The 19,731-nt window shown below is 35.7% G+C and overlaps 1 long non-coding RNA gene and 1 pseudogene across 1 annotated transcript; both read right to left on the reverse strand.

The window, feature by feature from the left end:
• Positions 1-6,148: 6,148 nt before the first annotated feature.
• Positions 6,149-7,610, reverse strand: LOC143613690 (small heat shock protein, chloroplastic-like; annotated as a pseudogene).
• Positions 7,611-17,364: 9,754 nt separating this feature from the next.
• LOC143613686 (uncharacterized) lies at positions 17,365-18,343 on the reverse strand. Its single transcript, XR_013150164.1, has 3 exons — positions 17,979-18,343; positions 17,811-17,873; positions 17,365-17,387 (listed from the first exon to the last, which is right to left on the reverse strand). It is a non-coding gene; the product is annotated as an uncharacterized LOC143613686 (long non-coding RNA).
• Between the last annotated feature and the right edge of the window lie 1,388 nt (positions 18,344-19,731).

Raw genomic sequence — 19,731 nt, forward strand, 5'->3', positions numbered from 1 at the left:
CTGGTCCTCTGCGTTTAGAGGTTTGTACTCTGGGTAAGATTCCTACCCAGTTGTTTCTCCGTTTCGGCAAAGCGCTTGGCTGCCGTCATGATGGCATCCCATGTGGATGGCATGCCGTCTTTACCCGTCAGCGTGCGGATAAGCTCTGGGTATTCGGCGCCCTGGATGAAAGCGGCGCGAACAAGATCTTCACTTATGGTGCCCAGACTCAGCTTCTTTGAGTTGAAGCGAGTGATGAAGTCTAGCAAAGATTCATCATCCTCTCTAACGCAGTTGAGGATCGTCCACTGCTCTTCAGTATATTTTCTCTGTTGACTAAAGTGTTGGCTGAACTTGTGTTGGAAGTCCGTCCAATCGTAGATGTGGTGGACCGGTAGACGATCAAACCACGCCCTGGCCGCTCCGACCAGCGTCATCTGGAACATATAACACCACGTGGGTTCTGTCCAGTTACTGACGGTTGCCCCGCTATGAATCTGTTCAAGTGATCGTCTGGGTCGGATATGCCATCATAAGTGCCGATGTTGGACATCTGTTTGACACTCTTCGGGGCGATTGCTTCCGCAATGTCCCTTGCAAACTTGGACGTTCCCGCATTTGCAACAGTTGGCCTGAAAGTTTTGGAGAAGTCACGTGGGTTTCCCCCCGCGTTCCTTGGTTTAAAGGTTTCTCCAAAATTTCTTTTCGGCTGGAAGTCCGTTTCTTTACGCTTCCCTTTCGCCCTATGACGAGGGTTTGCGTCGCTGTCGGACTCCTCCCAATCATCATCTAAGTACTCGCAATCATTGCTCATGTTGAGTTGTTGTCGAGTGCTTCCGAATTCGTCATTAGCCTGTTGGAGTGAACGTAAACGTTCATCCAACTCAGCTTGGAATTCTTTCTGACGTGCTTCTACCCACGCTTTAACTTGATCAAGTGTTTGGCGGGGGAGCCTCGTCTGTTGTTTCTCCAACTGGGTATCAATGAATCCCAGGGGAGGATTGTTTACTGCACTTGCCCCGGCTTGGGTAACCGGGGTAGTGTTCGTAAAAATTGTGTACTCGCCGGTGTTCTTCCCCAGTAGCTGGGGTTGTGGTTACCGGAGTTTCTTGGTCACTCGCTGGCCTTGGCATCGGAGTAACCTTAACCATCTTTCGAGAGGTTTTGAAAAAACTGAGAAAAAGAATTAGTTCTAGCTTTTATGCACGGATGGCACCAATGAAGAAACATTAAATGGCCCCGGCAGATTAAGGATAATCTTAGGGTTAAGTAGATGTTTTCCATGAGGGTTAGGTCCGGCAAAGATGGTTATTCTTCTTGACCTGCAAAACAGACACCGTGAGCTCGTCACTGAGAAGGGGGGGTTCCTCCTTGTGACCACCCTCCGGCGTGAGAATCAGACTAGATTGCTCTGAATATAAGTGTATATTGAGAGAAGATAAGATAAGATGATGATACCGTTCCAAGGTGTTGGAGTATTATAGCCGAAGGTAGGTTTCCAAACAGGTACGGCCAGCTGTATAATATTCCTTTTCCACCAACTACGGGCTATGTACGTGCCACGATGGGAGTTGGTGGGTAGGCAGCGGCTGATAGTGACATGGCCGGCTGTATACTATTCCTTTTCCACCAACTACGGGCTATGTGCGTGCCACGATGGGAGTTGGTGGGTAAGCAGCGGCTGATAGTGACATTTTGTACTAGAGCGTGCTCCTTCTCGTACTATTGTCGGTGAGCTGTCACCCTGTGATTGGTTCATGGGCTGCTTTGGTCAGATCTTGTCTATTTTGTCCATACCTTGGCAGGTATAGTACAAAAGTTCTTCCAGAAGCGTACGGACTGGCTCTTTTGGGCGGGAATATTCCCGCCTTGCTCATTCCTTCAGGTGACATTGCTGAAGTATGAGTTAGTGCCTTATGCGTGTAGCCTTTCCGTTAGTGCGGGTAGCCTTCCTTCTTGGATTGTACCCATAGCTGCGGGAACAGGCAAGGTACTGTACCAAGGGAGGCTTTCCTGCGGGAACAGCTGGCTTACTGCGTATAAGGTCTTCATCTCTGAGCATGGTGGGTCCTGCGGGACCAGTTAGTCTTTGCGCAGACGTACCTCTTCAAGGTGTCTTGCGAGTCCAACTGGGCTTTGAGGGGACCTACCTCTTCACAACTGTTCTTGAAAACATGGCATATACAGTACTAGAGATGGTATACAACACCTCAAGCTCGACCTAAAAGGATGTATAAATCTTTTTATAATATTATATTTAATGTAAAATATATATGACTTCGTTTATGAGAATTTTATATATATATATATATATATATATATATATATCTTTTTCTCTATCACGTATATTCTTTATTCAGCATGTGTATTACACGGGTAATAAATATAATAAACCGTTTTGAATTGACGTGCATATCTAACATTTAAATATCAACAAAAACACTAAAAAACTTGAATGCATGTTAGGTAGTTGAGTTACCATGGATTATTTTATTATGTTTCGAGAATATGTTGTTTTTTTTTCTTCTTTTTGTTGTTGTTGTTAGGATAAGCACACACCCATAATTAAGGCAGCGACTATGACGTGACATCCTATGTGGTAGTGAGTTGAGATCACATCATGTAAGTATGTAACTTTCTTAAAATTGTGTTAATAATGTAAATTTTTAAAGTGAATGAGCTAAATAGTCATTAAGCCAACGGTCCTCTCAGGGCTTACTCAACGGGTCGCTGAGGGTGGGGGAGTTCGGCTATAAATAGAGGTCGTGGGCTGCTCATTTGTAGCATCCAGATTCCCATACTCTCATTCGATTTTTGTTCCCGACACCCGATTTTCAAACCCCGAGCCCTGTTATCGAGATTTGAAGTATGTGTCGTGTTTCCGAAATCCCATATATTATTCAAGCCGAAGTTATGTCTGGTCCAGTGGCGAAGCCAGGAATTTTTTCTTATTGGTTCGGAGTTTTTCAGTGTTCGATTATTTTCGTCGTCAAAGTTTTCGGGCCCGTATGGGCCAAGCCCGTCATTCGGCCAAATAAATAACATGCAATATCACAACCATAACCAAAGTAAATCGTAAACATTATATATTATAATTGTTTCATACGCGTTTTCATGTATTGAAAACGAATCATAAAATCTTCGACCGCGACTATTAGAAAGAACTTATTTTCAATATAAAAAATGCAATCATTGTTCATATAACCGCTACACATACGATTAGTTCATATATATTTTTTTTAAATGATGATGGAGGAAATCAAAATTAAAGGAGTATATTCTTATGGATAAAACTAGGGGAGACGAGAGAAACTTGATTGGTCGAGCTTGTGTAAATTTAGAAAAAGTGAAGTTTGGTGTTGTACATTCATTCATTTCTAGCTTTTTGCTAGGCATTGGAGTTTTTAATAATATTTAGCCGTTAAAAATAATAAAAATAAATATAGATCAATGATGACGACCATTAAACTGAATACGGTGCTACATATATTATTTTAACAAAGACAATGAAGACAATATTTGTCTAGAGTTCTAGACATATATTTTGTGAGCGCAAAGAAATTGACAAGACTTCCCTCATACCATCTTCTACTCCATGGATTCCTTAAAATTAAATGACATGTACTCAAAGCTGAAGAAAACGACATCGTTGTCTCTCTCTAAAATTCAAGTTTTTGTTTTTTCAAGGCGAACAGTGAAATGTTTCCAGAGATTTCGTGACACCGGGTTTGTTCGTCGAAAAAGAATGGGTTCGCTCATTAAATCGTACCTATAAGTTATATATAAAACCGAAAATGAACCGGGTTCGGCCGAACCCGGTGGTTTGAATGTGGCTCCGCCACTGCTCTAGTCACTGGAATCTTATAACCCCTCATATAGCAGTTGTTAAGTTATTGGTTATCGCTTAAGTAACGCAGTATTTAGCTTAGGGCCCAGTCTGAAGTATAGTCCAACTTTGTAAAATTTTAGTAGACTAAACTACAAAAGCAATTAGTATCTTTAATGCTCACACACCTAAAATACAAAAGCAAGCTTGAAGTATCACAGTTCACACTAAAAACTTAACAAAACTAAACAATTAACGCACGAAAATACACGACTTAGACCCAACCATCAATAACTTTCAACGTAAAAAGTAAAAAACGTTGTGGTGGTGGACCGATCAATTCCGGGACCGAACGAGGAGTCGATATCCCCGAATTGAACGAGGAGTCGGGAATTGCATGTTATAACGAGCAGTCGGCTCTACCAAATTTGAATCATGTATTGCCGATCTTTATTTAATTTAAGAGTCGTTAGTTAATTTTAAATAAGACATGTTAACCATGCTGTTTGTTAGGAGTATTTCGTACACGACACTCACCCTTCGTGGTTGGAGGGAAGCAACACATCGAATGCGCACAAGGGTCACCGTCGTACTGATCACAGCCAGAACAGCCTTACGGTCAGCCCTTGTATCAGTTACTAGAAAATTTGTATTCTCGTAGTCAGCCTTCGTACCACTTACCAGTAAAAGAGTCGCATTAGTCACAAGCAGAACCGGACCACGTTCGTGATACTGTTCAAGAGACTGGTCACAACAAGTACGCCGTACATCTGTCTAGGAACGAAGCTGATGATAATTACATACGTGCGGCGACGGTTTCGTATAAAACGGATAATGTATGAAACCATACGTTTTGTTTAAATATAATAATAATTATTATTATTATTTTGAACACGTTTTAAATATGATTTTATAATTGTTTCAGCTTTTTGGTTCTCGTGAGAAGTTGGAGGAATGGCTAAAGAAAAGAGGACGGGGACATGGGTGTGTTATTATGCTCCAACGGTCTAGAGAAAACGGTGTGGACCTTGAATACGATCGTGGTGGGAACCCAAACTCAAGGCTTGCAACATAAAACATAATTAATTTCATTTTTCGTTGTTACATAGTAACCAAACAAAACAACTGAATAATATTGATTCATCATTCATTTGTCCATATAATTCCCAGTGATGGTGGACCGTGGAAGGTGAGTACGAGACTAGAATTAAATTAAGCATGGGTGGCATTAAAACCTAATTGAAGAATATTGTGTATGTTTAACGAGATATATATCAAAAAGAAAAACTATAGATATGATATTTGATACGTATCACTAAAAGCATCCACAACAATTAACTTATACAAACCGTCACTTCAGATTTCAAACTTTTTCTCAAAAACCTCACTTTTTTCCACAACAACAAACCTCTACAAACCGTCACATCACCACCTACCTCTACAATTAATTTAATCAAATAACTTTTATAACAATTTTATTTTTTATATTTTCTATATAATTAAATACTTTTGATATAAATTTCTTTTATTGAAATCTATAATTAAAGGGAAAAAAACTGCATGGCCCAAGCTTATGGCATCACATAGTGGGTTGTCAAAAACTCCAGCTTAAAACTCAAATTTTTTAGTTGTCTTAGAAGCCATTTTTCTTCCCATTCTAATATTGAATACAAGTGTTATACAATTACAATGAATACAAAGTAATTTCATGATGTTGTTGCAGTAACATTTTTATTAACACACCAAAAACACAACTATTTGGATGGAAGGAAGATAGCTATGGCCCACCAATCAAGTTTGTCTTCCATCTGCTTTCACAAACTTTGCAAACAAACTTCATCGGGATTTATTGCCTGTTATAGATGCTCTAATCTCATACTCACGTTTTTTCATAATGCCCACGTTGCTTTAGTTTATTCATGCAAGTGTTGATGGTTAAACTATTCTCATTTCCTGGTTTCATGTTTACTTATTAGTAGTTTTTTATTTATTTGTTTATTTGTTTCATTTCATTAAACGCCGTACACATTGGTATAGATAAGAAAACAGAAGTAAAATTACATGCCCCATTCTCTATTTCTTTGAAGTTTAATAATCCACTTAAATAATCCATCAATTAGGACATCTCGAATCGGCTTATTATTAATAAACAATAATAGTGTAGAGATAACTAGAAGTAGAACTCACGCATTTAAGAGAAGTAACAACCATGCAACACATTAGAATGTATCACATTACAAACACAAATATGTTAATACTATTTATGCAACTCTTAAATGGACAAAAATCATGTAATTAATACACAACAAACACTATAACATAATGCACAAATACTCACTCCACCTAAATCTGCCTCACATCTTTCCTCTCTTCTTCCTTCACTTTCGGAACCCGAATTTTCAACACACCATTCTTGAGCTCCGCCTTTATCTCATCAAACTTGTATGCATTCCCAGGCAGATCAATCCGGCTCGAGTATCTCCGTGGTGGCTCGTCATCATTCACTTCCTTCTCGGCCTCTGCTAGAATCACTAGAGTGTTATCTTCAACAGAGATCTTAATGTTATCTTTGTCTATACCAGGCATGTCGAACCGAAAGCTCAAAGACTCCTCATCTTCATTTGCATCCCATCTCCTTCGTGTAGCGAATCCTCCTCCTAGTGGATTTGCGATTAACCGGTCCATTGTGTTCAACACTTGGCTTAAGCTTCTTATGGAAAACGATCAAACATGTCTGTATTAAATGAATTTAAGTAAAATTGATGAGCCTAGGGTTTTAAAGTTTGTCATAACAATGATGATCGACAAGAGCAATCAAAGCTTTGCTAGAAATTGAAATCAATGACAACAATAAACTCTTAATGACTAAATTCAAATCAGAAATTAAACGTTCAGTGAACAGTTTATATACCGTTCAGCGAGAAATTTGTCCACGTTCATTCATTTAGTTAAAAGAATGAACATGAATATAACGATATATTTATGTTCATTTATTTAATAAACAAATAAACATCAACAATAATAAATATTGTTCATGTAGTTAAACAAACAGCATAAACGTATGTCTCTTTGTTCATTTACGTTCATTTATGTTCGTGTCTGCTTTATTTCTTTTGAATTTGTTATGTTCCTTCATTTATCCCATTAATGAATAAAAACATAAAAAACACAAACATTATATGTTTATTTTCTTAACGAAAAAACACAAAAAACAAACAACATAAATGTATATCTCATTTGTTCATTTATGTTTGTGTTTGCTTTATTTCTTTTGTATTCGTTATGTTCCTTCATTTATACCATTAATTAATAAATAAACGAACATAAACAACCACAAACATGTTTATTTTCTTAACGGAAAAAACACAAAACCCGTTCGTATAATTTTCCATGTTCAGTATTCAACTAAAATAAACAAACACGAACATGGCTCAATTACGGATAATAAACACTTAAATAGTTAAACTAAAAAGTGATGATTACATCAAACGAGCAACAAGCTGTGTCGCTACCCCTTTTTAAGTTGCAACGAATTGAAAAATACGAAATTCATCAGCACCGAATACTTACTAGTGAATAAGTTGCGGTCACGAATGCGAGAAACGGACGAATGCGAGCTACGATCCACGTCGATATCGCGATTATCCTCATCATAAACACCCGGTTGAGATGAGCTAGTATTGAAACAACGTCGGACACAAGGGATAGTTGAAACTGACCGGACAGGGTTTAATAACTTATTAAACAAAGTTGAAGTTGCAACACTAGTAGAGCCTCTCTTAACAGCTCGTACACTAGTAGCCATTGGATTATAGTTTGTAGATTACTTATTATTATTCGTTATTCGTTACTTGATGAGAAAGATTGAAGGCCACCTTGCATGATATATATTTATATAGGTGCATGGAGTGTGAAAATGAGAAGGTTGTAGAGATAGGTTGATTGTTCTAGAGACACACAAGATGTTTCAGGAATTGTCAAGTGTAGCTGGTTTTTTGTTTATTATATCCCGTTATTTAAGTTCAAATTATTCTTACAATGGTGTTCACATATTTCAAAGCATGCACATGAGTTCGCGATTCGGATTATCTGGCGTGAGACCCTCTAAAATGAAACCTTAAGAAAAACCTACTGGACTACCCATCTAAGTGATGATGGCATAACTAGTAATTTTCTGATACGAGGTAAACACAAAATGAAGATAATAATGTTTTGGATTAAAATATCAAGAGTAAAGTGTCATTTCGTCCTTGTGGTTTGGCAAGTAATGCGAATTTAGTCCAAAATGTTTATTTTTTTTCATATGGACCATCCATGTTTCCTAGTTATTGTCAATTACATCCAAATCACTAACCACGCAAATTTAATCGTTAAGTCAGTGGTAAATATGTCTTTTCATTCTACAATACTTATTTCATTGAACTGCGATTTTCATCCCTGTGGTTTGTCCGAATCTGCGGTTTAGTCCAGTAGTTTCAAATTTGCAATTTTCTTCCCTATGGTTTCATTTCACTTGCAATTAAACCCGAATTCACTAATCTTTTAAGTCCGGTTGTTAAACCCATAAGTGTGTCCTTCACGTGAGGGACGGTTTCGTTCCTTCTTTTTTTCCTTTTTCCCCAAATACACCCTAGCCCCTCATGTGAGGGGGCTTGCGAATTAGGATTGTGTTTTATCTGGGGGAGAAAAACGATAAAATTGGTCGTCACGTGAAAAGCATACAGATAGATTAACGATCAGGCTTACCGATGTTAACAACAAAATGTGGGTTGAGCGGATTAATATTGAAAAGATGTAAATCAAAATATCAAATGAGTGATAGATCAAGCCCAAAAAGGGAATGAAAATAAAAAGATATGGGCTCAAAGAAAGCGACATAATGGTTTTTAGATATTTAAGTTCAATAGTTCATATGGAATTGGGCCAGAAGTTAATCATATAGACTGGTAAGAGATACACTAATATCCAATGGATGTACTAAAGCTGTAAAGCATTCCTATTAGATGATTGGCACTCCCCTAACGCCAACTACACCGCACCGTGCTTGTTAAGGGGGCGGCGTTATAGAGGAAGTAGCAACCCATTAAGGAGCATGATAACAAATACATGGTGGGTCCACCTCACTAACAACCAATCAATTTTTTTTGTATTTTCGTTTCTTATTTCTTCCACCATCATAACTAGCTAGTTAAAGTTTGTTTGTCCACAATGCCCTTGTTACAAGTGAGCTAGTTAAAGCTTCGCTGCCTACGTGGCACTTTAGCCAACAAGTTAAACAACACATCGTAGGAATATCATTATAATTGTGCTAGTGTTTTGTTAGTGGGTTTGTTTGTCACTGATTGGTGACTTGTTGTGGAAAAAACTATTTTGATATAGTGTATGTTATTTAGTTTTTCAGAGACTATACACCATCTTGATATAGTGTATTGAAGAAAGTGATCAATAATTTAGTTTAGTTAGACGTAGTAGTGATCTCTGTCATTTTGGAAAACGACTATTGAAGAAAACTCTCAGTTAAATTATTTCAAGTGATTTGTTTACATCTGATCGTTCAAGTGCTTCATAACATGTCAATATATCAGAAGGAAATCATGAATTTGATTAAAATTTAAGAGTAACCAAATAAGACATCTCTAATGTATATTATAAAGTTGACATAAACTTTAGTGTAAAAGTATAAAAATAATATTTTACGTCCCATTCTTTTAGAACTTATTAATTTATTTTTACAATGTGTTTAATTAAACAATTTTATTAATAAAACTTGATGTACACTACTTCATAAAAGCAAATATTGTGTTTACAATTTAAACTTATAAATTATAAAATTATTGTGATTAATAATTACATACATATGAACCAAAAAATCTTTCGCCAGCAGCATCAAAGAAAAGACTTTATTTTTCTATATCATGAGGGTGCAGTGTAATAAAATTGAAAGTTTGAAGTAAAGTTATAAATTATACATTTGCTTATATATCTACTTAACTTTTAATAAGAAATGAATTATTATGTATATACATCATACATAACTTGAAGCAGGGCCGGCTCCGAGAAGGTGAAAAATTTTTTGGACCAAAGGCGAAATTTTTTTCGGGTCTTAAGTAAAAGAAACATTTTGTTGGGTTTAAACAATTTAATTTTAAGTGGGCTTACTTGATTATGATTTGAGTTGCGTAAAAAAATTTTGTATAAAAATAAGCTTAAATCGTCTTAAATAAGATTAGAATCCACAAACTTTTGGTTAGATGTCATATTCATTTACCACTAAACCAAGCTAGTGGTTATATAATTGTGTTGAAATATTGATTATACATATATTTTTTTGATAAAAATACATATAATTATTTTTTTAAAAAAATATTTTGGGCCTAGCGGGGTGTCGGGCCTGTGGCCGTCGACTACCCCGTCATGCCTCAAAGACGGCCCTGACTTGAAGACAAACTTGAACTCAGTTTCAAAATTTTAGTAATTAAAAATTATTAGTGCTGTCCTAACATGTCAGACACGACACGATAAGACGCGATAACATGTTGTGCTAAACACGAACACGACACGATAACTAATCGTGTCATTTCTTCTAAACATGAACACGAACCTGTTTAGTAACAGGTTGACCTATTAAGACATGTTAAAGGACATCTTTAAAGACACAATGAATAATACATGTGTTAACACAACCAAAATTTTCAAAGTGAGCATAGAAATCTTAATTAATAGATAATCCATAACATATTTGAAACAAAAGACCACATATCCATAACATACTAGAAACAAAAGACGACAAATACATAACATATTTAAACAAAAAACCATTTATGCAAATCATAACATCCATAAAAAATATAATATCGGGTTCTGACGGGCATTAGTGAAATATTGTTCATAACTCATAAGTATGACTTTAGTTTTAAAAATTTAGGAGCGTGTGTGTGTGTGTATTAAAATAAAAATTTACACAGGTTACCACCAGGTTAACATGTCTTTAACATGTAAGGACATTAATTTAAACATGCGTTAAACATGTCGATCTATTTAAGACACGAAACATGTTAAACTAAAAACTAAATTTGCTAAAACCCGTGTCGTGTTAACAGGCTGGTATCATAAATTGACAGCCCTAAATATTATATATTTGAATTATTGTTTCAGAACAATAGCAAATGAGCAAATATATTTCTTTTTTCCAAAAAGTACATACTTTATTAATTTTATACTTATGAGGTTGAATAATGGCGTACGGGTCCACAGGAAAAAAATTAATGAAACATTACGTAAGGCTGAGGGGTGTGGGGGGCGCGAGAGGGGGCGCGGGTGGGGGCGCCAGCCAATAATATTGTGACGTGTGGCAGAGAGAGAAACTTGATAAGATAGGTGTTGGTAGTGGTGCTCGCGCCCCGGGGCATGGTGTGGAGGGGCGCGAGAGGGGGCGCGAGTGGTTTTTTTTTTATTTTTTTATAAATGTATTAAAAAAACGTATTATTAAAAAAACTCATAAATTATTTAAAAAAACACACATTAATTAAAAAAACACATTAATATCTAAAAAAAATTAAAGTACTAAAAAAAACATTATTCTTATTCTTCGGCTTGGTCTTCTTCGATCAACCTCTTCCGGATACGTTCCTTTTGTTTTTCCATCAGCATTTGGTCGACCGGATTTAGGTTACTGAAGTCTCTTGTAAGGAATTCCAAATCTCTCATTCTTTTTTTTTCCTTTTTGTCATTAGAGACCGCCTCCATGGTTTTGTTGAATTTATTGAGGGATTCAACAAGATCGTTGATGTTTACGGCTTCCCCCTCAGCCGGTTTTTTGCCCCTGGCGTCCCTTCCCAATGGCCGCCTTCTCGGCGGTGAAGACGTTTCCTCCCCCGCAACGTTTAGGTCGAATCCGACCCGGCAATCCAACCCGGCGGAAGTGCTGTATGCTCCAGACGAACTAGTTTTAGTCCGTTTCGGCCCTACTTCCACATCAACGTCCGGCGCCACCAGCTCAACCCACTTAGAACACCTTCTCAACCTCTCCCACACCTTTACATCGTCCCACGTCTTCACCGTCCCATACCTCCGCAGGCACTCCTGCCTCCACTCTTCGACAGTGAAATTATAAACCGACAAATCGTCACTGCCACTTGGTCTCATACGACCGGCGTTCCTGTTGAACAGATTAGTAAACAAGCAGACAAATTTTCTGATTTCGGTCCACCGACCCGAAATCATATCGGCGGTCCGCTCTGTACTCCCAACGAGCGAATAGAACGTCTCCCTAACCTTTGTCCAAAAGACCTTGCTCTTTTGGTAGTCCGCTGCAAAATGCATAAATAAATTTGTAAGTCATTTAACTTTTTTATTAAAAATCATTTTTAAAAACGTTAAAACAATTACCGCAATGCCGATCCTCAGAAGTGACTATCCAAGCCCGACACAGGGCTTCCTTCTCATCCGATGACCACGGAGTGATTTTCCGTTTCGTCCTTCCGGTCGAAGCCGAACCCGACCCGTCCGTTGCAATTTGTTTTTTTCGGTGGACGCGTCTTCTTTGTCCCGCAGCTTCACCTTCTGGTTCTTGTGTCTCCGGAACTACAAAGTTAGGAGACGGTTGTATGTTGGATGGTTGAAAGCCGGATGGTTGTTGCGACCCCGAATAAAACATCGCTTGGTCCGGTGCCGACCATAAATCCTCGTAACTGTAATCTGAATCTAGGTTTGGGTACCAATTTCCAGCCATGTTTTTAAAAAAAGGTTTGGAAGATGGGGTGATTTTGGGTTTTGGGTGTGGTATGTGATATTGGTATGTGATATTGGTGTTGGTTTGGGTTTGATATAGGTTGAATATAGAGAAAAAATCGGGTTTGATTTTGGTTTGATATTGGTTGCAATGTATGTTATTATATAGAGTAAATAAATTTTTTTTTTTAATAAAAAACGAGCCCAACGGCTCTTTTCACGCATTCCCAGACCTCTTTCACGCTCCCCCCAGCCGCTACCCCCACCCGCGCCTGCCTCTTTTTCCGCGCTCGCGCCCCTTTCGCGCCCCTCTCGCGCCTCGGTGGTGTGGTCCTCGCGCCCCGGGGCGCGAGCGTCTCGCCTCTTGCGCCCTTTCTCGCGCTCCGCACCCCTCAGCCTAAGAAAAGATTTTGGAGGTTGTCTCCAATACAATTGACAGCTGTTTATTGGGCTTTTCAGCTCAGCCCATACCTCCCCATAAATCTCTCACGTCATACTTTTAGATAACTTTTTTTCTTTCATTATGATTTATATTTATATTTCTTGAGCTTCTAGTACATTCCTAAATTCTTAGTAAACGGGAAAAATAGTTAGAAAATAAATCCATATCACAACCCCGTCCCATTCGCTATTGGGAAGTGGGGTTGTGACATTTTATCGGTAATATCATTGGTTGTTAAAAAGACCGTGAAAGTAGATTTGTCATCTCAACTTGACGTCTTTCTCTTTGATTAAAACACACGTACATGTTATGCCCCTCTACTTTATATTCAGGTGAACACATATGCCTATACGTTGTGCTTTTTTTCCTCCGAAACTACCTTATCGGCCTTTGTGTATCCCTCTCTCAATATCACATGGTCATCTTTGTTCTTGTACCTTAAAAGTTTGTTACTTGTCCCAATTTTGATTTACACATTCTCACACCACCACCAAGACTCATCATGCTCATTAGTGCTTCTTATTGTGACCCCAAAAGTCCAATTCGCTATCTTGGTAACGTCATCGAATCCTGCGTATAGTTTTGTTTCCCAATCATGTCGAACAAATGTCGTCGAATTGACCTCATCTTTGAACATTGTAACCTTCTTGTCCTTCAGAATTTCCTAATCAAATCCTGAGTCTACTTTCCTCACCTCCTTGGTTACCTTTTCTCATGCTTATATCTACCACCAGCAACCAATACGCTTTCCAGGGTATAATTGTGCAGTCTTTTCACCAGTAGCGATCTCCTTTTCTCAACAAGAGATATCCGATCCTTGTGTTACGTCCCTTCTCTTCTAATCATGATTAAAAGTTACTCATTCTTTTCAAAGCATGATATAATTCCCAAGTAATGGACCTCCGCAAGGTCCAAAAGATTCGCATCAATATTCTCATTCCTATCACCAAAGCCCCCATGTAGCCCTCCTTATCAATGTGGCCATCAAAATCACTTAATAAAACAATTCTTTATTCTCTAGGTAGAACCCTCACAACTACGTCTATATAGTCTCAAAATTCTTGTTTCTCCTAACCCTAGTCTTACTTTTAGTGTTATCTATACCCATTAGCCTACTAAGCACATCTCAGAACTATAACAACAACTTGCTATTAAGGGTTCTACACTCCAAGAAGCAACACACAAACTATACCTCTTTCTTTCCCCTTGCATTCGACCCTCGTATTGTGTGACACGATCTCAAGGAATGACTCCGAGCTTCTATGATTGCAACTAAACACAAGTAAACAATAAGTTAGTGAACACGCTAAGACAATAGTTGATGGATACTGATATGGGCCAAATTATATATAAATATTATAAATATTTCTTTCACTTTTAAGTACTTTTGAGCTAGGGTTTTAATGAATTTTATTCATAGTTGGCTCATATGTGAGTTATTAAGGTTCGAAGAGATACTAAGTTAAAAGTGGGTATTTTTATTAAAAGCCAACAAGTGAAACAGTAACAAATTAAATGCATATATAATTTTTTGCATATTTTACGTGGGTTGAATTGCAAATTTATGTAAACCAATATTTTACTTGTTTATATTTTTATTTTGTAGGTTACGAAGGAATTGTGTTGAAATTATACCAAACATGAGATAAAAGGGTTTTAAACAGCCAACTAGTATTCGTACCCGCGCGTTGCGGCGGGGCACGTTAAATGCATTAGAAGTATTGCCAACAAATTCCAAGTTGTAATCTGACTTGTTACCAATAAAATACAAACTCCAAGTTGTAATCCGACCCGTTACCAACAAAATACAAATGCAAATCCAGATTCTTTACACCGTTAACAAAATGATAAAAAAAAAAGGTCAACGCCCAGAACCTTGAAACTTTATATAGCAAACGAAACTGGACCATCAAATCTAAATTTACCACTTACAGTTTGCACTATGTGACCTCCATTACTTTTAACCCGTACGCTCGTTCTGGTTAAAAAAATTGAACCCGAAAACAAATCCGATCCCTTCTAACTCACTGAACCTGCAAGCAAGTGTTTGGTACACCCATATAAATAAATCAGACTTAAGCAGCAGGTTTGAGTGATTGTGAGTCAAACTGTGAATATGCACTTTTAAAAAATGATCAAGTACTCGAAAGGACCAAACTACCCCTAGTTGTAAAGGGGACCCGTTACAAATTTGATGAATACCTTTAACAAAGCTATGTAAAATATAAAGCATTGACCAAAAGAGAATAAAAAATTCCTGTTGTATCCAAATTGACCGAAATGTCCATGCTATATCAAACATTTTTTATAATTTAGGTAAATGAACGAACATGAACACCATGTTTAGTTCGTTCATTTATGTTCATGAACGCTTGCTTACGTTTGTTCATTTGTGTTTCTTTGTTTAAACCGTTTAACCATGTAAATTTCTAAAACAAAATTAATTCGTTCATTTACATTCATGAATGCTTGCTTATGTTTGTTCGTTTATTTTCGCATTGCATCATCAGTCAACATGGAACAAACATAACAACATATCTCATAATAACTACAGGTCATTTTTTGCAATAATGCATAAACACTAACACAATCATTTTAATATGTAAATGAAATTACCACAAAGAAATAGAACAAATGCCAGTAGATGAATATGAAAAATTACCTAATCATCCATGATCATAAGAGGCTGCAGTAAACCTATACAAATTAAATGGATCAAATTTTATTCCATTCCTAATTTAATAAAGTTAATCGACCAAATAGGTGGGAGAGGAAACAGGGGTTGGCTAATACAAATGCCGATCAAGATTGTTCAGACTGCTAAACTATCGCATGCAACAAATTATAAGAAGATGAAATGAAGAGGATTTGACTTACGTGAGTACGGACCGGTTAGCCAAACACCACACCAGAGACTTCGCGAAGGAAGGAAGAATCGAACAGAAATCTGATGATGATGTTAGAGAGAAAACATGTCAAGCATTATTATAGCTACTCATGAATTAGAGAAAGGAAATATAAATAAAAAGAAAAAAAATGTCTAGTTGCTACAAGCCTACGTCATCAAACGACATTCAAGAACCAAGATACCATTTTATATATTACTTAACTAGGTTAGAACCCGTATAACACACACGGGTTAGATTAAATAAAAAAACAAATTTAAAGCAAACAAATGTTTTGATAATTTAAAAACAAATATAACAAAATTAATTATTGCAAACCATAAAGCATTATTCTTAAACCATAATTAGAACTTGTCAAATGTCAAACCAACTAACCAATCAAACATAATAATAACTACCAACGTAAATGCGTTTACCCGTAAAACAAAACTGGAAACCTCAAACTAAAACAAACTCAAATTTTGTGTTGTTATTGCAAACCATAAACTATTATTACTCATAAACCATTAAAACTTTTGTACTGTCAAACCAACCAAACAAACAATCATCAACGTCACACGAAACCTATTTTTCCTTAGATTTATAACTTGAATTTGCAACAACATCATAATCAATGTCATACATATCTCCAACTTTCCTTTTTTAATTGGATGGCGGAGAACTTTGACAGTTTGTGTCACCATTTGAATGTATGTAATTTTTACATGTTTTATAAAACCTTTATATGTTAATTACAAATATGTTAATTAGTTCTTTTGAAGTAACACACCATACAAAAATTATGAAGTAACACACCGTCATATGTTAATTCGTTCTTTTGAAGTCAACATTGAGAAGTTTACTAAGGTATAATTCAAATAAACTAACTATTTTATGTAATTAGCAACTAATAGTTTTAATTAACCAAACAAAACCATTGAACTTTAAAACTAATAATCGTATGGAACCATTAATCGATCAAACAGATGAAGACAAAAATAAGTTTGTCTATCCTGCAATACAACATCTTTGCCATTTGAGTTACAGTCCCACTTTATGCCAATTTCTTTATATACCAGCAATACAGTATATTATAGATTTAGATTAATACCGAAAAGCATCGGTTTCAAACAAACATATAGCTAAAGAGATAACTTAATTAGAAAGAAACTCCATAAGAAAGTTTACCTATTTAATGCAGTATATTACCCTTTTTGCTTGATTAGTTTTCTGAGTTTCTAAACCTTATCTTCACCTTAATATACCGAACATACCTTATCTTCAAATTGAGAAGATCTAATCATCAACTCGCAATTCAAATATTATGACCCGAAACCAAATTTCTAAAATTGCACATAACAGAAATCCCGAATTATCAGTTTTACCATAAACAATCTGTAAAAAAAATTCCCTTACTAACATTTGACCAAAATGGCCCTGGTGCAAAATAATCCTTTTTGCAGTCTATTGATCCTTTACCTGATGCCAAACAATGTCTATATATGCATTATGCCATTCCTGTACCCTAAAACATTAAAAAAAAAGGTAAAAGCATATTAAACATACATAAATATTAAGAATACAAAATAAGACAAAATGGAAAAAAAACTATCAAAAGAAAATAAACTACTTGCTCATTAGCGACAATCATTTCAATAGAAAATGCATAATTTAGATTCTCACATGTATGATAAAAAATAAAAAATTGTATGTGATGCATAATCACCAGTTTATGAAAATCATCCTAACATTAGTTTAAATACAATATGTAGAAGCATTATCAAGTTCTATCTTTGCTATTAAGTTAAGTTGTATTCGTTCTAGAAAATCTTCATTATCCGTCGGTTTTCCTTACATATATCTAAAAGTAAAAAAAAATCAATATAATAATGATTCTAACAACATGGCCAATATTAATAAAAAGGTGAATATATAAAACTAAGCTTACAATTTTTTGTCAATCTTCATTGTGTAATGTGTTGTGTAGAGGCGAAATTCTCATTGGTGATACCTATATTAAGAAAACGAAAGATGATAATTTTACCGAATAAATAAACATTCGGAGGTAATCAATATCAATAATGAATAATAAGAAATAGAGTTTAGAGAAATTTACCATCATTACTATGAGTATTGATAGATGTTGAAGACATCATAGTGTCACCATTGAAGGACATCATCCCCTTAAAAACAACAAAGTCCTAAATATTCATTAAAAATTCTGTAAAAATAAAATAAATACAAACTTGATTTACGTCTTTGTTTGTTGTTAAGTCAGAGGGTGTTATGTTCCGAATTTCATCATTGACATTGCCTATCCGAAGACATTTATTGGATAATTTACAACACAATTAGTCCTATATTATTAACCAGAGAAGTGATGATAGAACTATTGTATATAAGGCTTTTTGGAACCGATATTACCCGGATGAAGAATACATAATCTGATTGGTAACTGCGTTAAATTTGTTAAAGAAAACTAAAAAACAGAAATAAAGTAACACTAAATGCTTTTAAGGTTAACATAAACATAATAAAAAAATACAATTGAAACAAATCTCTAATGTATATTAAGATCCCAATCAACTATAAATGTTTCAACTTGATTGAATGAAATATACACACACTTTATGCCTCATGTGGGATAAGGTGCCACACCTCACAAAATCACATGACATCATATAACTGACCTATTGCAATTGGCGTTCTACCTCTTCCAAATTATAATGTTGTCGGAAAACTCACCGAACACCGTTAAAAAAATAGGTTAGAAAACTTACTGGGCGCGACAATATCTTGTAATCAACTAAAACAACATATAAGTATTTGACATATCATATATTTGACATTTGAATTTAAGGTTGATATTTGTGGTGTGTGATTGATTTATTATGAATAAAAAAATAAAAAATAGCTACAATCAGAAATCCAGAATATTTTGTTTGATAGCACAAATTGATCAAATTCTAGGGATCACTGAAATTAACTATACATACAATCAAGTCACAAAAGATGAACATATCATTATACAACACCTAATCAATCTAACGCATATCAATATTACGATTACAATCAAAATCATCCATATAATTATAACAATAACCTAAATCAAAATCATTCATCTAATAACTCAATCGCAAGCTCTATTTGATTCAAATTACAATAACCTTACCTTTATAAAATATGTTTTTTAATAGAATATGCGTTTTAATTATTTACCGATTAATACAATTACAAAGATTGATCGATTGAACCTGTAAATAGAATTATAAAGATTGATCGATTGAACCTGATTTAACCTGTGATGTGAAGGTGAATCGTTCGAATCCGATTGAACCTGCAAATCAGATTGAATATGATTAGGTAACACGATTGAATATGAGAATTGTATTACAAATATTTGATAGTTACCTGTTTAGTTGTTTGCTAGGGTTAGAAGGAATTGGATCTGAAACAGCGAGAGAATTTGAAATAGTCATGCGAATGTGAAGAATACTGGTTAATTAATTCGAATAAAATGATAGGAATAATATTATTACTCAAACGAATAAAAGGGTGTTACTAATCTAGAAAGCTGTAAGGTAATAGGTTATTGCTAGATCTTTGTTGATTGAGATTGCTAGATTTAGCTTTTCGTAAGGAGTCCGTCTAGGTTTGATTAATTAATATTGTCTAGCGAGTCAATTAAGTTCGTCAAATTACCTTTGATTTCCGCTCTGTAAGGTAGGATTTCACTATAAAGGTACTCTATCATAATTAATTAGATCACTGTAAGGAAGTCTAATATTAAAATTGGTGTTTTTAAGAACTTAATAGAAATCTATAGGTGTCTTCTTGAAAGGTCAGGGGTCTTGTTCAGGTTTTCTTTT

Source organism: Bidens hawaiensis, unplaced genomic scaffold (assembly GCF_021521415.1).
Source record: "Bidens hawaiensis isolate Kalapana, Puna unplaced genomic scaffold, B.hawaiensis_p1.1 tig00038016_1, whole genome shotgun sequence".
NCBI lineage: Eukaryota > Viridiplantae > Streptophyta > Magnoliopsida > Asterales > Asteraceae > Bidens > Bidens hawaiensis.